The sequence below is a fragment of the Pleurodeles waltl genome, chromosome 2_2 (genome assembly GCF_031143425.1).
Source record: "Pleurodeles waltl isolate 20211129_DDA chromosome 2_2, aPleWal1.hap1.20221129, whole genome shotgun sequence".
NCBI classification, from domain to species: domain Eukaryota; kingdom Metazoa; phylum Chordata; class Amphibia; order Caudata; family Salamandridae; genus Pleurodeles; species Pleurodeles waltl.
In genome coordinates, this window is record NC_090439.1 from 744,842,551 (window position 1) to 744,869,667 (window position 27,117).

The window sequence follows — 27,117 nt, forward strand, 5'->3', positions numbered from 1 at the left end:
CTACGCAGTTACAAAACCCGCATCTGCACAATGCAGGCCCTATTGTCCCCTAAACACCCATAGGTATGTAACATTACACATTACCTCACCTGACCAGTCCTGATATATCACTCTGGTAATGTTGCTGTATTATCACACACACTAAGCATTAATGTTGTCTACAATCATGCTAGCTGTGCTGAATGAAAAACAATGTGTGCAGATGTATGTATGTTCCTCACACGTGTTTTAAACTCCTCCTAGGTACAGACCCTTGTGGCGAGGAAGGGCCCCATTGGTGTACAGACCACTTGTTGATTTGCAGACCATGGTGGAGCGTCACATCATTATCAATTACAGACTCACTCGTGCAACTATTCATGAACTTTGTGCATTACTGGATCCAGCACTGACCCTGGCAAATTGTAATCAGCATGCCATCCCTACTGAAGTGCAGGTGCTCTCTGCTCTCCATTTCTTGGCTACTTGCTCATTTCAAGTGACAGTGGGCATGGGTGCAGGTTTTTCACAGCCAATGTTTAGCATAATACTGTCCAGATTCCTGAATGCATTTGTACGACACCTACACTCCTATGTGAGGTTCCCCAAAGTGCTGACCTCCCAGCCATCAAGTCGGACTTCTATGCCTTTGCCAACCTACCCCATGTGATAGGTGCCATCGATGGAACCCACATAGCTATCACCCCCCCAAGAGTCAGTGAACAGGTGTACAGAAACAGGAAGAACTTTCATTCCATGAACATTCAATTAGTGTGTTCTGCAGACCAGTACATCTCACATGTGAATGCCATGGTCCCTGGTTCAGTCCATGATTCCTTTGTGCTGAGGAACAGTAGTGTGGCACACAAGATGAAACAACTACAAGAGGACAGAGGGTGGATCATAGGTAGGTGTTTCTGACACTTATTGCCATATAGCAGACAGCCAGGCTGTCTGCCTCTGGGGGTTGTCAATGAATGTCCTGTTTTGCACCTTTTTCTAGGTGATTCTGGCTACCCCAACTTGCGTTGGCTCTTGACACCAGTGAGGAATCCTGGAACAGATGCAGAGAGGAATTACAATGAGGCCCATGGATGTACTAGGAGGGTGATAGAGCGCACAATAGGTCTCCTGAAGGCTAGATTTTGTTGCCTACATATCTCTGGCAGTTCCCTGGCCTATGGGCCTGAAAAGGTGTGTAGAATAGTGGTGACCTGCTGCATGCTGCACAACGTGGCTGTGAGAAATTCTATCACCCTCTTGGAGGAGGAGGATGCTGTATATTCAGACCAGCTTCCTCAGAGAGGGGATGAGAGTGATGGTGATGATGAGGAGGGGGAAGATGTACAGACCAGGATCCAACTGATACAACTCTACTTCCAGTAACTTTGTGGGACAATTGGATGAGATTGCTGTCTGTGCATCATACTGTCAGTGTGCCTTGTCATCTATGGGGGTGTTGGGTCAATACCCATTGCCACTGTGACCAGGTCTGCATAGGACAGATTACAATATAGTATAAAATGTCAACATATCTGTAGGCACAACAACATGTAAGGCGTGTGGTGCATTTCCTGCTACTCAGATAACAATAAAAGAGTTATCATACATTTGAATGCATACTTCACTTTGTTTCAAGTTAATGACAGTGGACATTGTAACAGGTGAAAAGGTGTTTTATTTGGTGCAGGGATAAATCGTGCAGATTACAATGATGGGAGTGGCCTACTGGTGGTTGAACAATATAGCAACATGGTCACAGCAATGTTGGCAATAGTGGTAGGTCCATCAGTGTTTACAAGAGTTTTTTGTTGTTTTCACATGGTTTGGTGGTTGATTTAGTGGGACACTTGGAGGACAGTTCTTGCCAGAGTCACTTCTTTGAGGGGGCCTTCTTTTTGGCAGGTGTTCCTGTGCCATATCTGGGCCTGAGGGTCCATTTGGGCGCCTGTTGTTGGCCGGTACAGGTTGAGATGGATGTCCCCTGTGTGTCCTGAGAGGGTGGTACATGTGCAGTTGCTGCTGATGCTGTTGTTGTCCGGTCTGTATCCTGGCCTGTAGTAGGGGCTTCCAGTGGGCCTCAGGCTGTGTTGGGACAAGGTGCAGCAGCGCACCTGCTATGCTGACCATTGTGGCATTGTGCAGTTTCCACTGCTCCATGGCCTCTTGGTGATGTGCTAACTGCATCCTTTGACTCTGCTCCAGGGTGGATACTATCTGGGCCAATCTGTCCTGGGTATGGTGATATGCTCTCAGGACCTCAGAGATCACGTCACGGGCTGCAGCATCCATCCTGTGGCCTCCCCCCAGGCCACTGATGCCCTCCCACTGGGCCTAGCCCCCTGTGCCTGTGCCCCCTGCACAAGTCTGGCGGTACCACTTGTACTGGGGCCATTGTCTTCCTGCATGTTGGTAGGGGGTGACTGTGGCCTCTGTACTTGTGTTCCACCAGTCTGTGGCCTGGATACACAGGTGTGGGGACGGTTGGCCACGGCTGATCTTGTTGGCTGGGTGGTAGGGGTGTCAGTGGTATCCTGGGTGGGGCTGCTGGATGGTGACAGTCTAGGACTGTGTGAGGGGCCAGGGTGATCGTCAGTGTCCAGGGTTCCATCCTCAGTGTCCTGGGAGGTGCCTCTGTCTCCCTGTGGACCACTGCCACTCCTTGTCCTGTCCGTCAGGGTGGCATGGGTGGTGGTACCTGTTGGGAGGAATGGACATGTCTGTTACATTAGCAGGATCAGATGGGGTGCACAGGACTGGGCGTGTGTGTGCAGGTTTCACACTTTGGGGCCATGCAGGTTGCTTTCGTGAGGTTAGCATTGCTTTTTTGCTTAGGATGTGGAGGTGCATTGTGGGTGCTGTGGGTCATTTTGATTCCTTGCAAGGGTGGGTGGCTGTGCACAGGGGGTGGGATGCCTGTTGGTGGGTTTGTGGGCATGTAGGGGGACTGGATGTAGTGATTGTGGCCTGGGTGGGGTTGTGGTCCTGGTGGTAGTTGGAGGGGTGAGGTGGTGCATGCATTCCAGGTGTGATGGATATTGGGTAATTGTAGATGACTTACCTGAGTCCATTCCACCAGTGAGTCCCTCAGGGTGCAGGATGGCCAGTACCTTTTCCTCCCAGTCACTGTAGTCAGGTGGTGTTGGTAGAGGTGCTCCCCAAGTCTTCTGGACTGCAATGTGGTGCCTGGAAGCCATGGACCTGACGTTCCCACGCAGGTTGTTCCATCCCTTGCGGATGTCGTGCCTGGTGCGTGGATGGTGTCCCACTGCATTGACCCTGTTGACTATCTGCTGCCATAGCTCCATCTTACTGGCGATGGGTGTGTGCTGGACCTGTGCCCAGAATAATTGTGGCTCCACCTTCAGGATCTTGTCCACCATGGTCCTTAACTCCCTTTTTGTGAAGCGTGGGTGTTTGGGGGGTGCCGTGGTGAGTGCTGAGAGTGGTGTGTGGATCTAGGTGAGGGTGCTCTTGTGTGGTTGGGTGTATGTATCATGGATTGTTGCGTTCGGTGTCTGCTTCTGGAGTTCTCTGTATTGGTTGTCCTAATTTCATTGCAAAGGATTGTGGGGTGTGTCCGTGCGTGTTTTATAGTGTTGTGGATGTGTGTCAGGTGTGTGGGCGTTCAAACTTACCAATGTATGCATTTCTTACTGTTGCGTCCACTTGTCGCCTGTGGCGATCTCTACCGCCAATGGTCGTTCGGCTTCCACTAACCGCCGCAGTGATTTGTGCTTCATTATTTGGAGGGCGAGGTGTTTGCGTGCTCGGCGGTGGCGGGGTGGGATGTCCAGCAGTTCCGCCGACAAGGTCCTGGCAGTGACTGGTGGCAGAGAGATTATTGGCGGGTTCTGATTTTTGCATCATTATATGGCAGGTTTCTGTTCACCGCCAATGGCGGTCTTCTGTTCGCCATTGCCACGACGGTTGATGGTGTTTACCGCTGTGTTCATAATGAGGGCCTATGTGTGGACCTCAGGGAACTCAACAAGTCAGTGGTGGTGGATCACTATCCACTTCCTAATACCAATGAGATATTGTGTTTCCTTAATGGCACCAAGAATTTTTCTTTGCTCAATTTGGTATCAGCATAACACCAGATAAAATGGCACCCCTCAACTCAAGAACTAGCAACCTTTGCAACTCCTTTTGGCACCTTCAAATTTCTGAGGATGCCATTTGGGTTGATTTCTGCTGCCTCTGTTTTTCAGAAAGCTATGGAGAAAGGGCTGAAGGTCTACCAGGATGACGTGTTGGTGTTTGGCACTGGTGTTGGTGAACACAATGGAAGGTTGCGTGAAGTGTCGGAGAGATTGCAGAAAAGTGGGTTAACATTAAATTCTGAGAAGTGCAGGTTTAATATATCTGAGTATTCGGGACATGTGTTCAATCCAAAAGTGGATTGATGGACACCATCAAAAATCTGTCATCCCCTCAGGGCAAGGAGAAGTTAGTAAAATTCCTAGGAATGGCAGAATTTTACTACAAGTTTGTTCTCAGGTTTGGAGAACAAGCAGCATCTATGAGGGCTTTACTGAGAAAAGTCAAGGAATTTGTCTGGCGCAACTCATGTGAGCAATTATTTGAAGACGTAAAAACGAGTTTAGAGAATGCATCAGACTTGGGAAGTTTTGATGGCAAAGATGAAATTTTGATCATGACAGACGTCAGCTTGAAGCTTTTGGAGGCGGATTTGATACAAAGGTTCTGAGGCAGAGCAGGACTATATCATTTGTCTTGTGGGGTTTAAGAGGAGCTGAGCTCAATTACCCCGTGGTAGAGTAGGAGGCCTTAAAAGTATAGTAGGAGTGATGAAGCTCAGAAAATTTCTCTGGGGGGCGTAGATTTGAAATCAAAACGGATCACATGCCTCTGAGAGTGTTTTTTTCAAAAAAGAGAATTGATCTGGTCTTTAATCGCATTCATGAATGGGTGGTGTCACTTCAGGAGTTTGAATATGAAGTGTCTTATGTAGCTGCCGCATGTAATTTTCAAGCAGACTGTTTCCCGAGAATTACTGGCTTAAGGAGAATAATCCAGATGCTGATTAATACTTTTGAGGAGAAGAGTTTGATGAAGAGGTGAATGTTTGCCTTACAATGGACGGTATGGTTCAGGAAATTGAATAAAGGAAAGAGCTTCAGGAAGATAAAGTGTTGCAGAAGGTTGTTGAGATGGTGTTAGGTGGCTTGTGCAGCAAAAACAAGTGTGACAAAGTTTTGGGTTATTAGCAAGTGAGAAGTGAGTATATTGTGGTGAATGTTTTTTTGATCAGAGGGAGTAAGCTGGTACTGTCACACAGTTTAAGTAAAAGATTGGTGGATTATGCCCATGCTCGTGATCTGAACATATCCAGATCCAAAGAGAAGGTCAGATAAAGTTACTGGTGGCCGGCCATGGATTTGATGATTGAGAGGGAGGTGAGAAACTGTGTAGAGTATGTGTGAAGTGATAAAGTGCTGAAGTGAAGGACACAACCTAGGGTTTTGAGACATAGCATTGGACATTCCTGGTCCAGTCAAGGTGAAATGAAGTGACAAGTATGTTCTGGTGTGCATTAATATATTCTCAATTTGGCCGTACATCAAGATAAGAAAGTCAGTGGAGTCTAGGGAGATTGTATCCTTTTTGGAATAATTGTTTGAGAGGTAAAGTTTCCCTTCCACATGCTTACAGACAATTGGATGCAACTAACTTCTGAAGTAGTTGAAGAGTTTTTGAGAAGTAGAGGCATAAAGCATAAGAAGGTAGTGCTGATTCACCCCAAAACAAATGTTGTTGTGGAATGTTTTATCAAAGTGCTGAAGGAGAGCTTGCAACAATCTTTAGTGTGTGCGGTGGACTAGGAAAATGGGATGAAAAAGAAAGTGTGAGAATACTGCCTGACACCGCACTCCACCACTTGTGTCTTCCCATTGCAGTAGTTTAAGGAAAGTATTCCCAGTTGTGAAACGGTTCTTGGATGGGTGAGTGAGAGAAGAAAAGAAGTGGATGGTCAAGTGGGAAATGTGGAAGGGTGGAGAGAGAGAGAGAGAGAAAGTGTGAAGAAGGTGAGAGGGAAGGAACTGTATTATGTACAGAAATGTGATAAGGAGACAGGTGCAAGTAGGGGATTGAAATTAAAGCAAGCCTCAGAGAAAGGAGGGTGAAGCTTCCAAGTTTAGTTAGCCTTTCAAGGTGATAAAACTGTTAAAAAATGTAGTAAAAACAAGTCATTACAGGATCTGGAACCTCAACAGGGTGGGAAGGTACTTGTGGAGTGTGAGAATTCTAGCCCCTCTGTAGGGGATTCTTTGGGAAGTCAAGGTGTGAGACCAAAGCGGATCAGGAGAAATTTGTTGCATCTGCAAAATCATGTCTAGATATGTCTTTTTGTTCATCCCCTTTTCCAGGCACATATGTGTTTCCTATCACATGCTCACTGTTCTTGTAATTGTGGATGGAACAAATATATACAAAGTTGCTCACTTTGATGTATACTTTGGTTTGTTGTTTTAGAGTTTATTTGGGATTGTGTTGCGTGAGGGAGGTGATATGGTGTTCTGTAACCAGGTGATGATGCGGTATTTAGTAGCCACCACATCAACCCTGGAATATAATGAGGGAGGCATTCTGAATGTGGAGGCCGTGCCGAAGTGACCTGCATGTGGCTGCTGGCATGGATGGGGTCATCCCAATCTTTAGCAATTGGACATTTCCTCAGGCCTCTGACCTCATCATGTGTAGGGTCCTACTTTGTGTTTTTGTGTTTTAGCCCCTTTTATGGTGGCATAGTGCCAACTTGCATATGTGGGAGGAATTGCTGCATTCTTCCGCATAGTTTCTTCCTTATGAACATCAGCAGTACAAGGTCCAGAAAAAGGACTACCACTTTGTTCTTTTTTGACCTCTAATACAATTCCAAGGCACAGGTGTTCTGTGATTCTAAACTCGCTAAACCAATAAAATATGTCAGTCTGCCTAGGAACTTCAGACCATAAGGATGCCAAGGATGGGCTATTCCAGAACATATCAGCTAAGACTTCAGCGCAGCATACATAGTAGGCATTCACCTTGGTGAAGATAATGTTATTTAGCAGGGGATATGTAGGCCCTATGTCAGAAAATGAAATTGAATGAGTTTTAGTTTAGCATTGCACAAAACAACATGAGGGTATGCAATTATTCAGTCCCATTCTTCTTGTGGACCGCTCACCCTATTTCAGACTCCTAAGTGTCTCGGAGAGGGTTTAAGGATACTATGGGCCATATTAGTTGTGCGTCAAACATTTTACCGCCGGCTAACGCCATTCCAACGCGCCATGCGGGAGCCTTAATTATGGAATGACGTTAGCCGGCGCTGCGGACTGGTCTGCGTCCAAAAAATTACTCACACCAGGCAGCGCCGGCATATGGGAAAATGGGGGTTGTGCGTCAAAAAATGGTGCAAGTCAGGTCTGAGGCAAAAATCAGGCCTCAAACTGGACTTGCGCCATTTATTTTTACGCCCAACCTCCATTGACATGACTCCTGTCTTAGCAAAGACAGGAGTCATGCCCCCTTGCCCAATGGCCATGCCCAGGGGACTTATGTCCCCTGGGCATGGCCATTGGGCACAGTGGCATTTAGAGGGGGCCCAAATCAGGCCCCCCTATGCCACTTAAAAAAAACAGAAAAAAATACTTACAAGAACTTACCTTTACTTCCCTAGGATGGGTCCCTCCATCCTTGTGTGTCCTCCTGGGGTGGGCAAGGGTGGCAGGGGGTGTCCCTAGGGGCAGGGGAGGGCACCTCTGGGCTCCTTCCGAGCCCACAGGTCCCTTAACGCCTGCTCTGACCCAGGCTGTGTGCCGTTTTTTAAGGCCCACCCCCTCCTGTGCGTCAAAATGACGCTGGGGTGTAAATAAGGCTCACAGGCCTTAAAGTCATTTTTTGGAAGGGAACGCCTACCTTGCATATCATTAACGCAAGGCAGGTTCCTCCTTCCAAAAAATGACGCACATGGTGGGATTTTGACCTCCGCAGGGTCGGGCGGCAAAGTATAAATATGGGGCAGGGTTTGCGCTGAATGTGACGCAAAATTTATGATGCACATTCAGCACAAACAGAGTATAAATATGCCCCTATATATAATATGGTCTAGAACTCTTAGTACATATCACAATATAGTTATATTTTCAGTTGCAGTGGATAAGGACCACACCATTCAATCAATATAGAATACAGTATTCGCCCCAGGACGGTTGTGGCTGGAGTGACGCTCTGCCCCTTCTGGGTCAGTGCACCATTTATAAAATCAAAGCCACACTGTGTCTGATGCAATGGTATGTCTAGATGTTACAAGCTGTCTCAGAATGGGCAACACAGGCACTAAGATACCTTGTACTATGTTCCTAGCCTTGAACAGAATGTACTGATTATATGTCAAGGAAGTCTAACTAAAAGAAGCAACCTGTAAGTGTATTCCTAGAATAATATCAGGCAAGCAAAGTGCGCAAAAGTTTACTGCTAAAAGTGATTGCAGCTAAAATGTGTACAGTGTAAAATATAAAACAAAGCTAAAAATTCAGAAGCAACCTAGGACCAAGAAGGCCTCACTACAACATCAGGGTGTAAAACATATTTTCCAGGTCAGGAACCAGGCAGGTAGAATGTGGCCATTCTGGTGGGGCCACTTTAATGATTTTATGCCGTCTCCTTACATATAGGGATGTGTTCCTACCAGAAATAAAGTTGTTCTGATTCACATGGATCAATTTAGGAAGCAACTGGAGGATATAACTCACTGGAATTTTGCTAAGGATTTTGTAGTCAAAATGTAGGATTACTATCAGCCTCTATGAGGCCAGGCCCTGCAAGTCCACCCGCCTGCCCGCCCTGGTTTTAGTATTGAGACCAACAGGGCCTCTCTGAGGCTCAGAATTAGTATCCCTTCAGAGATTGCTGTCTCATACATGAAGGCCAATTTGGGCGCTAAAACGTTAGCAAAAATATTGTAAAGTTGAAGTGGGAGCCCCCTTGTTACCAGAAGAGTTACCACTGTCTAACTCTTGCATAGCTTCATTATATGTTTAATGATGTAACAGGGTTATTCATTTCTTCCACTAGCGAGGGGGTTACTATAGGTAGGTGTAAGTCATTCAGGAAAGCTTCTTCTGCTGGATTAACCCCTCTGGGTCTTTCCATGTTGAGCTTGCAGCAAAAATCAACTAAAAATATACAGATGACCTTTTGGAAGTAAATGGGGGTACCTAGCAACAATATCAGCATTATTTACAAGTATTCTTGTATTCTCTCCATCATCTAACATGGTGCTTTATAGAAGCTAAGATGGGATAGGGGAGGGTTTCACCCCAATCTAGAATAAGTAGTAATGGATTGTGATTGTATATGCTCCTGACCAGGTGCTCAAATGAAAAGAAAAGTGGAGTCAACTGGGTAGAGCAGACTATTCTGTCCAAATGCACAAACAGGTCCTGGGAAGGGGAATAAAAAGATGAAAGATGGGCATCTGAATTGTGGTGCCGCCAACTATCTATTATGGACCAATGCATGAGCCAGTTTGATAGCTTCTATGCATTCTGAATTTTTTGTCCCTGTGGAAGAGGTCGGTGTGATCTATGGGATGTGTAACCACCTTGCCAGCTTGTCAGATAGGTGGTTAATGAATGACTGTTGATCTGTATGTGGGGCGTAAATGCTTTTCATTGCTATCGGGTCTCCAACTAGTCTGCCCTCAACGAGGATAAACCTACCATCTTGGTCTGCAATAACCATGCTGGCCTCAACTCCTACCCTCACCCATACCTGGGCTTCCCTGGCAAAGGTGGAAACACATCATTAAATACCTGACTCCACCAGCACTTCTGGAGTTTGGTGCCCTCAGCCTGCATGGTATGGGACTCTTGGATCAGGACTATATGGACCCGACTGAACTGCTTGAGTGAACGCATTTTGTACTGTTTGTTTACAGTATGCAGCCCCCTAATATTCCATGTTATCAAGTAAAAAACATTGAAATGCTGCTCTTTGGAGTCTTACATTCTCCTGCGGATACTCCTTTGTGGCCAGATGATTTACCCCCTGTTCCTTGAAAATACCCTTGTAGTCCTGCCAGATTAGTCTCACAAAACAATAATCTATACAGTGATTTCAGATAAAATAGATTATGCAAGGTCCCTGTATCTTGGATTACCAAGAGGCTTCTTAATAAACTACATTTAATTCAAAATGATGCTTGTCTCATTTTGAGATGTCCTAAAAGACAATCTTGTATGCAGAATTTTAGGACATCACACTGGCTTCCAATTAAACAGAGGATGCTGTTCAAAGCTCCCACCATCACCTGAAGGGCTCTTCACCTACTACCCAGTTCTCTCTATTTACAAAGGATATTTAAACAGTATGTCCCTAACAGAACTCTATGTTCATTCAACCAGGGATTAGTATGCATCCCAAAGGTACATAAGGAGATACTGAGGGGACACCCCTTTGTTTATTTGACCTATTTGACAGCAAACTACTGAAACTTGCTTCCTAAATCACTCAGAGTGTTGGACATTGCAAAAAGCCTTTAAAGCTTTGCTAAAAACTAATCTCGTCAGACAAATTTAATCATCATTGCACACTGCAAGCCTGAGCACTGGGGCGCTTCTGGTGAAGCAGCTGCACGCTATATAAATTATTTTTAATTTCACTTGATATTTCATTTCAATAATGCACACCATATAGGAGATGGTGAAATATGTGCCCTAGCCCTGTGGGATTTTTTCCTAATTCATTGTTTCATCATATAAACATGTGGCTTTCCTCCATGGTCAATTTTCATCCGTTTTGAAAGGGGAAAAAGGCAGTTGTTTAATCTCTGGATTTAAGTAAACAAAACAACAGTTGTCCAGTAACATCAAGAAAAATAACATTCAACTTTTCAAACAGGCTTGGAGGCCCTTTCAATCCAGGGAACTTAGACCAGTGCCTCCCTGAGTTCCAAAAGATAAGGCTGATGACCACTTGCCAGGAGGGGAGGCAACGGCGACCATCAACAGACTGCCATGGCCTCTATGATTAAGGCGGTATCATGGGTTCATGAAAGGGAAGGAGAAGAATCAATACAAGGTGCCCAAGTATGGAGCTACTATAGTAAAACCTCATCAGCTGTCTGTGGAGTCACCACTGAGAGGGATGCCTGAAGGGATGCCTGAAGAAAGATCAGGACGGAGGAGGTATCATCATCCTCATATGCTTCAAATGTGGTGGTTATCAGTGCCTCAAAATCCTCATCCACGCACACAAATCCCTCCACAACACCGGCCCGACCTACCTCAATGAAAGAGTGAACTTCCACACTCCCACCCGCAACCTCCGATTAGCCAACCTCGCCCTAGCCACAGTCCCCGGCATCCAACGCACCACCACAGGAGGCAGGTCCTTCTCCTACCTCGCTCTCAAAACCTGGAACTCCCTCCCCACCAACCTCCGCAAACCCAAAGACCTCCTGCTCTTCAGAAAGAACCTCAAAACATGGTTGTTCGAACAGTGACCCTCCTGCCCCCCCATTTCCATCCCCCACCCCCCCAAGCGCTTTGAGACCCTCACGGGTGAGTAGCGCGCTTTATACATTTTTTTGATTGATTGATTGATTGAGTGCCTCTGTAGAATCACAGACCAAGACCGATGCAGCCAAAGCAGAGCATCTTCCGTCTGAGGTGCATGGTCATCCGGCTGATAGCTTCCCTTACTCCAGGGTTTACTAGCCTGTCTAGAGCTCACTGCAGGTGATGGTTGCCATGGCTTTGTATCGATTCAGCTGGTTTTGAAAATGGGTCAGGCCAGGAAGGGGAGCCAATGGAGTTTCATCATGATGGGGTACCGTGATTTTATTTCTTCAGGCCTTGGGAGTCCACAGAGTATTGTGTTACCATCCACGATGCGAAAGCATGAGGGCATGAACAGCAGTTATAAAGATGCTTCATAGAAGAAACAGTTTAACTTTCTTTGGAAGAAAGAGCTGACACCAGGCATCTTTGTTTTTTAGTGTTTGACAGCTAGAACAAAAAGTATAACGTTGCTTCTAAAACATGTCTTGTACCTACAATACAATTGGACATTCAACATTCCCATTAGCAGCCTAGGGAAAGAATTCAGGTTAGAGGGGACAGAATAAACAAGCGATTTTCCATTATTTCTGCAAAATAAATCTCCTTCGGCCTGGTCAAGGCAAGGAAGCCTTAATACACATTAATACAATAATAAACGTATTGCACACCTTACAATTCATATATGCAAAGCAAATTATTTAATTGCAAACATATAACATGTTAGAACTAATTTTAAACATGCATTTATTTTCTGCATACACGTAATTGCATTAATGAAATCCATTTATTCAAATATGAGTATGATTCATTCAAATTCATTTTAACACTTCAATTATTAATCTACATCTTAATAAAAACATTTTTAACGTTAGCTTATCTTAATACTTTAATTTAATAAGATGCATAACTCTCATGTTTAAATGTGGGGCATAATATGAATGGTTGCCACATGGCTCACCATAATTCAAACGTGCACATTTTACAACTCATGTTATTTCCTCTGTTAGGCTTTTTAATGCAGGTTAATTCATCATCATATGCTAACTGCTATGTCACTAATTTATTAATTAATTATTAATTTATTAATAAAATTTGATCTCTTTCGGTCTCTCCTATTGTACCTTGTAGTTTGATAACGCATAGATCTGTTTGCAAAAATGATCAGTTCTCTTCATTGTCTGATAATACCTGGCTCTCATATTTTCCATTTCCATTTCTTCCCTCTTCTGTTTATTCTTTGCTTTCTCCAGAAGGTGTACGCTTTGTACAATTCAAGTGCACACACTATGCACACTGTCACAATAAATAAAGGTTTCAGGATAATCTTCACAAAACCATTTTTCCAAGTTCTCAAACCAAGATCCTACATTAGAGAATTCTTCACCTATTGTTTTCCAAACATTTAACTCTTTTAGGTCAATTAAGTCATTTTTCAGACGTGTCAGATTAGATAAGTATCTCCTTATCACCTTGCTGTTATTGAGTATGTAAGTGCAGGTGTGCTAAGATTTCAAAATTCTGCAGACTCTGCCCTCTTTTGCTAAAAGAATGTCTAACACAAGGTTATCCTGAAGAATCACAGACCTTGCTGCAACCTTTTCCGTGTTCATTAGGAGCATTGCACCTGAAAATTCAGTTGACATCTTATCTACAATTGACGATAATGTCTTTAATGTCATTCAAGATCACACCCACTAATGGAAAAAAAGCACCAAAAATATCACCTGTAATTTCTGAACTACTTGCTTCTCTTTTAAATCTAATTTTAGGTCTCTCAATCCCTTCTGGATTGTCAATGTTGGCCACCTGGTAAATTTGTGGGAAAACCACTCCCAAATAGCATGTACCATACCAGCCTTTCGGCAACTTGTAATAAGCGTTCTTACCACAGATGTAATCAACACAAGGTGCAGCGGGATCTTGTCCATTTAGCATAAAATCCCATACATTCTTGAACAGGAACACGTCTGCATTCACTTGTTTCTACAAACTTGTTGTCAGCTTTTGATTACATCCTCTATATACAAAGCTTTCCTACATGTTGCAAACCTAAAGCTGAGCGTCCCTGTGTATCAAGTGTGATGTGAACTGATTTATTCTTGCTAACTATACCCTTATTTATCCTTTCCTTCACTGCTTTTCTTCTATCATCTACCTGAATAATGAACTCATTTTCTACCTGTGTGAGAATGCAATTATTCCTATGTGCATATGCTGTGCCAAAAGTCAGTGTAGGCTCAAAGAATCCTCCTACTATGTCTATGTTCCTAGCCTTTGCAATGCTGATTAACTGGAACAAGAGAGAGAACTAAGGGCCATATGTACGAAAGCTTTTTCCCCATAGTCACAGAATGGGTAAAATCCTTTGATACATCTGGCCCTAAATCAATAAAAAATACTGAATGTACTCCTGATTGTACAAATGTGTTAATAATAGACTACAACTAATACCATAAGTTAGTGGTAAACTGTGATAAGTGATTCCTTCTTGTACTGATGAAGGAATTTGTGTACACACATAACAATCACGAACATTTATCATGTCCACATACAAATACAGCAAACTATAATATACATTGGAAGATAAATCTCCCTTGTGTCATCTAAATGAAGCAATCCCTCATCCTTATAGAACTTATCCTGCTCAGATGTTGTCTTTCTCTGAATTGCAGGTGTACTTTTCCCGTCTCCTTTGATTGAAACACTCATTCCTGCAATCAATAAAATGTATACAATCATATACATACTATTATCAACCCAATACATACATATTTACACCTACTATGTTTGCCCTGTCCAGGATTAATGGCTTGTGTCAAATCAGAGGAGAAAAAAAAAGAAAAAAAAGAGAAAAGTAAGCAAAAATCAGAAACAAAGTCACTTTTTAAAGTCTTTGCACTAATTACAGCAGTTCTCGATCTTTGAAAAGAAATCTTCACGACTCAATTAAAAGCACTCAAAAGCAGTTCAATGTACAATTTTAATAGAACACAGTCAGATGATCGCTTATGATTACTTCCAGAGTGTAATGTCTTTGTTGGTCAAATGGCAAGATCATTTTAAAATTCAGTTCAAATTAAATTTCAAGTTGCAGAATGTTCAACTGAATTCTCACGGTCAAAACAAAAGGCCATAAATTTGCTCTCCCATTCATTTGTGACAAGATAGATCCATTCAGGTGAAAAGTATCTGCTACTTGGTACTCTTTTCCTTTTCATTCTCCTTATACCACCATCTTCAACTTCACTCTGAATTGACTCTTCAACTGCTTCTGTTATTGATGGAAATTTATCAGCAACCAGTTCAGGTGCAGCTGCAGGCCATTTGTCTCCTTTCACAGTTCTCTTTTCAGGTGCATCTGATTTCACAATGTTTGTTGTACTGTGGAATCAGTTTACTTTGACTTTGCTCTCCTGCACATTTGGCTCTTTGCAAGCTGCTTGCACCTTCACCACTTTGCACATTTCCTGCTACAGCCACTGGTTCCATTCTCACAACTTGGTCAAGTCGAACCCCTTCTTCTTCAGCATTCGCTCTTGCAGGATCAGACTTTCAAGAGGACACAGAACTTTGCATGCGTGGCTTGGATGAATCCAGTTTGGAAGACTACCACACTTCACAGCTGTTGTCGTTGCCAAGATGACTTGAAACTGACCTTTCCACCTTGGCTCCAGGCAAGTCTTCTTCACATTACCACTGTTCCTGGGTTGTTTGAACTGTTGCTGCTTCAACCTGATGAAACAAAGAGCGAACCACATTAGCTAGACCTTTGCAATAATCCAGCACTAAGTGATCTGTTTATGTTCACAAGTACATTTGCAGGTACTGCTGGTAGTTTCATTAAACGCTCCATCAGAATTTATTGGGGAGCTAGTCCTGTCTTCCTGTTAGGAGTGCTATGCATGCTCATTAGGACACTTGGCAATGTACCAGGCCATTTCAAGGCTGTAACGGTACAAACCTTTGCAATCAAGCTTTCAATGTTCCATTCATTTGCTCCACCAATACAGATGCCCCTGTTCTGTAACTGCAGTGCAATTTTTGCTTAATGTTCAGCGCTGCACACAATAACTTTATGATCTCATTATTAAAATTAGTTCATTGATCTGATTCCAAAGAAGTCTGGAATCCATACCATGGAATGAATTCCCTGAGCAGCAGCTTAGCTACACAATGACTAATATATACTTTCATCGGTTGCAGGCAGGCATCTCAATGAAATCATGTAACAATCTGCTTCTGCAACAAATCTAAATCTGGGTTTGGACCATGTCTGCTTAAACGTGCAAATCATTGCATCTATGCCGAGATGAACTTGACCATGATAATAGTTAGCCATTGAGTTCCACAAACAATCTGGCAACACAACTTTCCCTTCATTTGAAATCCAGATATCATCTCCCTCTCTTTGAGCACAGCCTATTTTTCTCCAGTCTCTGTGTTCTTTCCCCATTGCCTCTTCTTACATTCTCTTAATTTCATGCCAGGTATCAACCACTGACATCAAGAAATGTTCATTTGTTACACTGGTGTTACTTTCATTACTCCACTCTTCATAGAAGGTGACGCAATGAAGTGCACAATATATGGCAATTTGGTAAGGATAGGCATTGCCCAACGTTACATAGTCATCTGACATCTGGTGGGCCACACACTTAAAAATGGCAATCTTCTCAGATAACTGTAGAGCATTCAATAAATTATGAATTCTTTCACCATTTCAAATTGGTGATCCAGAAGAGGTGATGAAACCCCTCTGGGGACATAACTACCCAAAATCATGGACAACACCATCTATGAATAGTGTCATTTTGAGCTGCTCTGATACGCAGATACTCTTGTGAAAGCAACAATTCGGCTACTTGGGCAGAAACAATTCCTTGAAGCTATGCAGCTACGACCACTCCTGAGAGGGTGCAAACTGCATAACCTGCTCTCAGAGTACCTTCACTGTCTCTTAAATAGGAGCCATCAACAAAGACAACAGGGTCATTCCCTTCTAGAGGAGTATGCTGATTATCAGCTCTGATTTTGGTGCACAGGTCATTGACATCAAGGCAGTCATGTTCCATCTCATTGACATCATTTGAATCATCAACATTTACAGCCATTAATGTAGTTGGGTTCAATTGTGCACACTTCTTGTCTGTTACATTTGGGGATCCCAGAATCAATAACTCATATTAGGTAAGACGGGCATTAGTCAAATATTGAGTCTTGGACCTGGTTAATATTTCGACTGAATGTGGGACACAAACAGTTAAAGGATTTCCTATCACAATGCCTTCACATTGTCTGATGCTCACACCGGCACTGACCACGGCTTTCAAACAGCCTGGCAAAGCAGCAGCAACAGGATCCAATGTGGCAGACAAATATGCCACTAGCCTGTTCTTTCCTCCATGTGACTGTGTCTAAACAGAAAGAGCACAACCATCACGTTCATGACAAAACAATGTAAAACATTTAGGGGGTCATTCTGACCCTGGCGGCCGGTGATAAAGCGGCGGTCAACCCGCCAACAGGCAGGCGGTAAAAAAAAAGGTATTCTGACCCTGGCGGGAACCGCCAACACAGGCCGCCACTTTAACACTCCGCCCGCCACGGCGGGACAGACAAACAGCTCGGCGGTCACCGCCAACAGCCAGGCGGCAGACAATGTACCGCCCACCCTATCACGACCCACCAATCCGCCACCTTTTCCGGGGCGGGAGCCCCGCCGATAAAAACACGGCGGAAACAGACTACGAACGGGAAAACGCTCACCTATACACACTCCACGAGGAAGGAGGACAGCATGGAGCCCGAATTACACATCCTACCGGCTATTGTCTACCTGCTCATCTACCACGAGTACGAACGCCGGCGCAGACGACAACGGTGAGTACTGCACCTACGACACAGGGGAGGGGGGAGGAGGAAAGCTTACGGGCACACACATATGCGACCTCCCACCCAACTATCTACACACCAATGCAGAGCACCAAGTCACAGTGACACCACCCAAACCCCCCGGAATAATGCAAAGACATAATTAAAGTGAGAAACAACATTTATGTATATAAGAGGTTCTTTGGAGTCATGGTAAAATAGCAATATGAATAGTAAAAAAACAAGTAAGAAAATAATGAAACCGATAAACATAGGCAATAAGTCCTGCACAGTCACCTAAATTTCCACTGTCCGTGGGCCAGAGTGTATCAACACATGGGCAAAGCCCACACAGGAGACCTGAGTCCGTTGGAGAGAACACTGCTGGGGCATCAGATGACAAAACTACAGGCACCTCAGGGGGAAGGGGGGGCACCTCAGCCACATGAGTCCACGACGCCAGATCCACGAAGGGTCCACCATGCCCACTGTGCCATCCTGGGGAGTGCAAAGAACCCACCGTGCCATCCTGGGGAGTGCAAAGCCACAGTCTCACAAGTCTCTACAGTGGGTGGGTTGCCCACCGTGCCATCCTGGGGAGTGCAAAGCCACAGTCTCACAAGTCTCTACAGTGTTTTGCACTTACTTGTTGCTGGCAAGAGATACTCATCAGTCTAACCTTGTCTTCTTTCTCTTTTACAGGTTGCTTGTAGGAGAGAGGCTGAGGCAAGGAGGAACCGGAAACCGGAAGAAGGAAGAGCCAGCAGCTGCGCCCATTGAAGCCAATGAAAGTCTGTAGAGAGCAGGAGTGCCAGCGCCGAGGGATCTGTCCTCAGGTAAGCGGGAGGTAGACGAGCACAAGCACTGGGCGAGGCTCGAGCGCTGCCTTTTATAGACAGGGCTGGGTGTGGTCCTCACATGCTGCACATGTTCTTGAAAGGTGTGCACAGCTGGGTGTGGTTTGAAGAGCTGGGTGTGGTCCTCACATGCTGCACATGTTCTTGAAAGGTGTGCAGAGTTTCAGTTATTATGCAAATTAGTTAAATTAACACATGGCCTAGAGAGGAGTGTTTTAAAGAAGCCTTGGTAAAAGCAAGGCCCAATGTGTAAACAAAACAGCACATTAAACAACATACACAGAAGCCTAGGGGGGGGGGAAGGTGAGATAACAAGAAAAGCTTTCAATAGTAATTTTAAAAGGGAGCTATTACAGAACTCACTAGTGCAGTGAGAGGGGACATGCTCTTTGCTGTGCACAAACCCTAACAGTTGCCCCCCTCAAAGGCCCTCCTACAGGACGGGGTTTTCCTGGATTTTTTAAATAAAACCGTCTAATCAGCTGTGGGGCATGTACATATGATGCTGGTTCCCATGAATTCTAAGATTCATCATATCCTTTCCATTCTACTAAATAAAACAGACGTCCCCTAATTCTTTTTGAGTCTTTTATGCTTTTCACTTCATATTCTAGATTTCCCTTAATTGGTATGGGTGGAGGTGGTGTTCAGGTCGGGTTTTTGGATTGTACGGCTTAAGCAAGGACACATGGAATGTAGTATGTACTGGATATTCTTTTGGTAAATCTAATTTTACTGTTACCGGGTTTACTATGGCAGTTATACTAAAGGGTCCATTGAAACGTGGTTGCAGCTTTCGGGATCCCTCTATGTTTAGGTTCTTTGTGGAGAGCCATACCTTGTCACCGATTTTATACATTGGGGCCTCAGATCTGTGTTTGTCTGCTTGTCTTTTCATGCTTTCCTTGTACTTTAATAAATGTTTCCTGGCTTTGTCTTGTATGTCACCTAACCTTGTTAGTCTATCCGTTACTGTAGGTAACAGGGAATCTTCTAACAAAATGGGTATAGCTCTTGGATGATACCCCTGCAAGAAATAGAATGGTGAGCAAAGTAGAGCCGAATGCTCAGTATTATTATAAACAAACTCCGCTACAGGGAGAGCTTCCAACCATTCACTAGAATAATCAGCCAATAAACAACGTAGCGTTTGAAGTAAGGTTTGGTTCAGTCGTTCAGTCTGTCCATCTGTCTCTGGGTGGAAAGCAGTGGATAATGCCACATCTATTTTCAGTTTTTTACATAATTTTTTCCAAAATTTAGAGTTGAACTGGCTCCCTCGGTCTGACACCACTTTGCTTGGCAAACCATGTAAACGCACAATTTCCCTTATAAAAATATCGGCAAATTCTGCCGCCGTGGGTAATTTCCGTAATGGTACAAAATGTGCCATTTTAGATAAAAAATCCACTATAACCAACACTGTTGTGAAAGATTTTACAGGTGGTAAACCTACAATAAAGTCCACGCTCACAGTGTGCCAAGGTTGCTTGGGTGTTGGCATTGGTATTAACAAACCGTCAGGGGCCTTATGAGAAGATTTATGTCTTGCACAAATTGGACAGGTAGTGACAAATTGCTTAATGTCCTTTCTTATAGTGTCCCACCAAAAGTGTTTTTGCACATTTTCCAGGGTTTTTACCCAACCAGGATGACCTGCCAACGGTGAGGCGTGATGCCAAATTATCACCTGTGTTTGTAATTCAGAGGAGGGCACTAACAGCATGTTGTCGTGATACAATAAACCTCGTTGTATTGTGTTATTGGAATCTTTTAACCAATCCTGAGGTGCTATTTGCATGTGTGCATTATATAGATCTGTGATGAAATCCTTCTGTTGTACTGGTGCCAAAAACTTTTGGGGAGGAATAATGGGTTCTCCTATTTTATCTTGTTTCATGTCTGAAGTATGTCCGTATCTAGATAACACATCAGATTGAATTTTTTGTGCACCTGGTCTATAGGTTATTACAAAGTCAAATGTGCTAAAAAAATTTAACCAGCGCATCTGACGTTGTGTTAGTGCTTTAAGTGATCCAAAAAACTGTAGGTTCCTATGGTCAGAAAAGATTGTAACTGGGTACTTGGCTCCCATTAAATGGTGCCTGCATTCTGAAAAGGCTACTTTGATAGCTAGTAGTTCCCTTTCAGCCACAGTGTAATTTTGTTCAGCTGGTAATAACTTTTTGGAATAGAAGGCTATAGGATGTAACTGGCCATCTACTGCATCTCGTTGAGAGAGAACTCCTCCTAAAGCTACTTGTGAAGCATCCGCTTCAACAAAAAAAGGCAAGTCAGGATCAGGATGTTTCAGAATTGGGGCTGAAGTGAACTTTTGTTTTAGGAGTTGAAAGGCGTGTGCCGCCTCATCAGTCCAAAGAAATTGTTGCCCTTTCCGCAACAAGGTAGTTATTGGGGCCGCAATGTCTGCGAAATGTGCAATAAACCTCCTATAAAAATTGGCGAAACCCAGAAATTTCTGAATATCTTTTACAGAGGATGGTTCTGGCCAATCAGCAATAGCACTGATTTTCTTTACATCCATAGGTATTCCTTGAGGTGACAGGCAGTATCCTAAAAAGTCCACCTTGCTGACATTAAAAGTACACTTTTCTAACTTAGCAAAAAGATGATTTTCTTTTAACTTTGATAATACTGCACGAACATGTTGGGTATGTTCTTCTGAGTGCTTAGAGTAAATGAGGATGTCGTCTATGTATACTATGACACAAACGTCCAGGAATTCGTGTAGGACCTCATTTATAAAGAACTGAAAGGCCGCAGGGGCATTACATAACCCAAAGGGCATTACTGTGTACTCAAATAAACCAAACTTTGTCTTGAAAGCTGTCTTCCACTCATCCCCCTCTTTTACTCGGACCAGGTGGTAAGCTCCCCGCAGATCTAGTTTAGTGTATACAGTAGAATGTCTTAACTGATCCAACAACACAGGTATTAGAGGAAGAGGATATTTATTCTTTATTGTAGCCTTATTTAGTCCTCTATAATCGATACACGCGCGCAGGGATTCATCCGGTTTCGGGATAAAAAAGAGTGGAGATGAAACCGGAGATGTGGAATGACGGATGAACCCAGACTGTAGTAGGTCATCTAGGTAGGTTCTTAAGTATTTGGTTTCTTCGTCAGTCAAAGCATATACTCTGTTATTAGGTAAAGGGGCCCTTGGGATAAGATCTATACGACAGTCATAAGACCTATGTGGGGGCAGCACACTAGCCTTTACTGGATCAAAGACGTCTTTAAAGTCAGAATATTCAGGAGGGAGACTTGGTTCATCTTGTATAACACTAGCACAGTGTAATACTGTGCTCTGTTCTGTACCTGCTTCTTGATAGCAATTGGTTCTACAGAAAGAGGAATCCAAAGTAACATTTCTATTCACCCAATCAATTTTTGGGTTATGAGTTGTTAACCAGGGTACCCCGAGAATCAAACCAAAATTAGGAGTATCTATCAGATCAAAGCTAATCACCTCTGTGTGCCCGTTCTGACACACCATAACAAGTGGACTTGTTTGTTTTGTGATTAATCCAGAGGTCAATTCTGACCCATCCACTGCACATACTGCTTCTGGACAAGGCTTTAGGCACATAGGAAGTCCTAAGTTTTCAGCTAACTTATTATCCACAAAATTTCCTGTCGCGCCTGAGTCCAGTAGGACAGGGAGAGAATGCCTCACTTGGGTAGTAACAATTAAAACGACCTGAATTATTAAATGTCTAGGTATGTGCGGTACCATGAAGGCTGCAGCATTAGAGGTTTGATTAAGATGTTTTCTCGAACAAGTAACCTCTCCCCTTGTCGAGCTTAATCGTTTCCCGATTCAGTTGAGGAGGTGGAGGAAACAGCACCCTTTCGTGGATTTTTAGGCTTTACTGGACATTCTCTGGCAAAGTGACCTGCCCTTCCACAATATAAACATAATTGAAGTTTTCTCCTTCTTTCTTTTTCCTCTGATGTGAGTGAACCTCTGAGTGTCCCTATTTGCATAGGCTCAGGTTCAGGGAGTTTATTATCTGGGTCTTTCTCCTCGTGTCTAATACAAGTTAACCGTGATTCCAGTTTGTATTTATCTCCCTTTCTTTCTCCTAGTCTATGTTCTAATTTCACAACTAAATCTACAAAGTCCGAATAGTCTTCTGGCAAATCAACGATATGAGCCAGCGCGTCTTTTAACTCGTCTCTCAAACCTTTATAGAAAAGGGAGACACGCTTTTCTTCTGGCCAGTGTGTCTCGGTGAGTAAACGATTAAAACTAGTGAGATAGGTCAATAAATCCTTGTTACCTTGTTTAAGATTTAAAAGCTCATTATCACTTGCCTGCATGAAAGTGTGTTTTGCAAAAAGGCTGGTCATGGTACGTTTAAATTGATTCCAATTATGGAGGATGGGATCATCCCTCTCCACGAAAGGAATTGACCAATTGGCTGCTGTGCCACCCAAATAAGACAAGACGAATGCCACTTTTGTAGCATCAGTAGGGAACTGTTGTGGCTTACAAACGAAGTGTAATTGACATTGATTGATAAAAACATGGAATTTGTTACTATCTCCATGAAAACGTTCAGGTGCGGCTAAGGGCACAGCATTAGGAACATTAACAGTGACCTCAACTGGGGGAGGCAAAGTTGTATGTTTTGATGGCGCCCCTGTCTCTGAGGAGGTTTTAAACAAAGGCGTAAAAGCTGTGTTCCACTGAGATACCCTAAATTTATACCTGCTTAAATCCTGTTTTAAAGAGGTATTCTCCATCTTTAATCTCTCTATTTCCTCTTGCATATGTTGCAAGATGCCAGACACTGATTCATTATGAGCCAAGTCCTCATTTAGGGCCTGCGCCATATCCGTGACGTCAATGCCCTCTATTTCTTCCCCGATATTCATCGTCCACCAGAACTGAATTTTTTTTTTTTATTTAAGGCTTGTGCTTCTGTCAAAGCCCAGCTCACCTGAGTCCTTGTTCAGTTCTGATGGAGGTTGAAGACAATCCGACCCCACCCTGAAACTGCTTGTTCCAGCACACTAGTTTTTAAAACAGTGCACTAAGAACAGAAGCTCAAGGGAAGGGGGGAAGTGGATAAAATAAAATAAAGAGACAACAGCGTTCTTGCGTTTCCACTGTTGAAGTGCTGCACAAATCTGCGGCCCTCTCTGACTTCGGTAGAAACGGGTGCCTAATGAAACATAAACAAAGAACAGATAAGTACATCCTATTCCTAACTGGGTTCCTGACTATCCCTTTATTTATTAGAAATGTTCTTCTAAAAGTACCTCTTGGATCCTGGTCTCTAGTTTCCAGGTTTGGAATGTGTTACTGCTCTGGGATGTGCTTTCTATTACTCTAAAGCTTCTAAAACATTAAACAAATACCGTTATCAGAATTATCAATATCAAACATTCATCTTAATATAACTAAAGCCTAAATTGCCAATAGCAGACTCACTTTTCCCATATTTCCAGAATCTTTTATAAAACAAATACTGTACTTTTACGTCAAAATACAGCATGTAATTTGTGCAAGTCCTTGCTTCACAAAGTTCCGCAAAGTATTGTTGTAACAAAGAGTTTGAATCACAATGTTCGTGGAAGGTATTTTGTTTCAAATTGTCTATACACGAATCCAGAAATTGTTGTCAAAGTTCTTTCAGGTAATAAAAGTTTTGCACTTACTTGTTGCTGGCAAGAGATACTGATCAGTCTAACCTTGTCTTCTTTCTCTTTTGCAAGTTGCTTGTAGGAGAGAGGCTGAGGCAAGGAGGAACCGGAAACCGGAAGAAGGAAGAGCCAGCAGCTGCGCCCATTGAAGCCAATGAAAGTCTGTAGAGAGCAGGAGTGCCAGCGCCGAGGGATCTGTCCTCAGGTAAGCGGGAGGTAGACGAGCACAAGCACTGGGCGAGGCTCGAGGGCTGCCTTTTATAGACAGGGCTGGGTGTGGTCCTCACATGCTGCACATGTTCTTGAAAGGTTTGCACAGCTGGGTGTGGTTTGAAGAGCTGGGTGTGGTCCTCACATGCTGCACATGTTGTTGAAAGGTGTGCAGAGTTTCAGTTATTATGCAAATTAGTTAAATTAACACATGGCCTAGAGAGGAGTGTTTTAAAGAAGCCTTGGTAAAAGCAAGGCCCAATGTGTAAACAAAACAGCACATTAAACAACATACACAGAAGCCTAGGGGGGGGGGGAAAGGTGAGATAACATGAAAGGCTTTCAATAGTAATTTTAAAAGGGAGCTATTACAGAACTCACTAGTGCAGTGAGAGGGGACATGCTCTTTGCTGTGCACAAACCCTAACAAGGGCCCAGCGGAGCGGTGCTTGACAGGAAGGGCCCAGCGGAGCGGTGCTTGAGACGGCGGGGCCCAGCGGAGCGGTGCTTGACAGGAAGGGCCCAGCGGAGCGGTGCTTGACAGGAAGGGCCCAGCGGAGCAGTGCTTGACAGGAAGGGCCCAGCGGAGCGGTGCTTGAAAGGAAGGGCCCAGCGGAGCGGTGTTTGACAGGAAGGGCCCAGCGGAGCGGTGCTTGAGACGGCGGGGCCCAGCGGAGCGGTGCTTGACAGGAAGGGCCCAGCGGAGCGGTGCTTGACAGGAAGGGCCCAGCGGAGCGGTGCTTGAGACGGCGGGGCCCAGCGGAGCGGTGCTTGACAGGAAGGGCCCAGCGGAGCGGTGCTTGACAGGAAGGGCCCAGCGGAGCGGTGCTTGAGACGGCGGGGCCCAGTGGAGTAGTGCTTGAAAGGAAGGGCCCAGCGGAGCGGTGCTTGACAGGAAGGGCCCAGCGGAGCGGTGCTTGAGACGGCGGGGCCCAGCGGAGTGGTGCTTGACAGGAAGGGCCCAGCGGAGCGGTGCTTGAAAGGAAGGGCCCAGCGGAGCGGTACTTGACAGGAAGGGCCCAGCGGAGCGGTGCTTGAAAGGAAGGGCCCAGCGGAGCGGTGCTTGACAGGAAGGGCCCAGCGGAGCGGTGCTTGAGACGGCGGGCCCAGCGGAGCGGTGCTTGACAGGAAGGGCCCAGCGGAGCGGTGCTTGACAGGAAGGGCCCAGCGGAGCGGTGCTTGAGACGGCGGGGCCCAGCGGAGCGGTGCTTGAAAGGAAGGGCCCAGCGGAGCGGTGCTTGACAGGAAGAGCCCAGCGGAGCGGTGCTTGAGACGGCGGGGCCCAGCGGAGCGGTGCTTGACAGGAAGGGCCCAGTGGGGCGGTGCTTGAAAGGAAGGGCCCAGCGGAGCGGTGCTTGACAGGAAGGGCCCAGCGGAGCGGTGCTTTAGACGGCGGGGCCCAGCGGAGCGGTGCTTGACAGGAAGGGCCCAGCGGAGCGGTGCTTGACAGGAAGGGCCCAGCGGAGCGGTGCTTGAGACGGCGGGGCCCTCTTCAGCGGTGTCTTTCTGCACGGCGGGGCCCTCTTCAGCAGTGTCTTTCTGCACAGCGGGGCCCTCTTCAGCGGTGCCTCTCTGCACGGCGGGGCCCTCTTCAGCGGTGCCTCTCTGCACGGCGGGGCCCTCTTCAGCGGTGTCTTTCTGCACGGCGGGGCCCTCTTCAGCGGTGCCTCTCTGCACGGCGGGGGCCTGTTCAGCAGTGCTTGTCCAGTCATCCCAGGGAGCCAGACCTGGCCAGGACTCCCTGCTTAGTCGCCCTCCGACCGTGCAGTTGCTGGACCCTTCTGTGACGGAGTCCTGGGCCCGTCGGTGTCCTCCCTCACACCCGGGATTGGGCTTGTGGGGCCCTCCTGGTCCGCGCCCCTGCTGGCTGACTTATCCACCCTGCTGCCCTTGCCCTCCTTCGATGAGGCTCTCTGGCCCTTGCCTCCCCTGGATGTTGTGGCAGGTGAGGGCCCAGGACTTCGCTCCTTGGGGGCAGCCGTGTCAGTCTTCCCGCGGCGGCCCCTGAATTTACGGGTCCTCTTCCCAGGGGGGGGGGGGCTGGCTGTTCCCTTGCTGCTGGCCGATGTATCTGTGCTGGGAAAGGGTGGACTCCAAAACCCCTGCACAATGGTGACACTTGAAGCAGGGCTGGTGGTGGCTGAGGTGCTCTTGGGACTCTTAGCAGATGGAGGGGTGGGTCAGGTGGGGCAAAGAGGTTAAGTTTGGAGAGGTAAAGTTTTTTAGGACCAATGTAAAGGGTAGGTGTAGTGGGTATGGGAGTGGAGGAAGAGGATGTGGTTGTAGGAGAGTCAGGTGTGCTGTCTTTGGGTGCAGGTGCTTGTGACGTAGGCTGTCGTGAGGTGGTTGGCTGTTGGGTGGGTGGCTGCCTGCGTTTGTGTGTCTTGGAAGAGGGGGTGACAGACACAGTGGGAGAGGACACAGGGGACGTGTAAATGGCAGTGGGGGTGGTGACTGCACGTGGGCGGACTGTACTGGAGGGTGTGCTGGTGATGGAAGTACTGGCTGATGGTGGTGTGCATGCAGGTGTGAGTGGAGACGTCACAGGGAGGGAGGAGGGAGACGAGGAGGTGGGGGACACAGGGGTGGTAGTGACTGTTGGCATGTCTGCATCTGGGTGTTGCTTGGGTGAATGCTTGTGTGATCTGTGGTGCTTATGTCTGGATGAGCTGCCCTTGGGTGTTGAGGTGTGTGCAGGCTGGTCTGATGGTGTGGATGGGATAGGCTGAGGAACAGGAGACAGAGACAGGGTGGAGGCAGATAGAAGAGGGAGGCTGGAAACAGGGACAATGGCTGCCGTCAGTGCTGAGGCCAGAGCATTGAACGATCGTTGATGGGCAGCCTGACCCGAATGAATGCCCTCCAGGTATGCATTGCTCCGATGCACCTCCCTCTCTACCCCCTGGATGGCATTCAAAAGGGTAGACTGCCCAACAATGATGGTC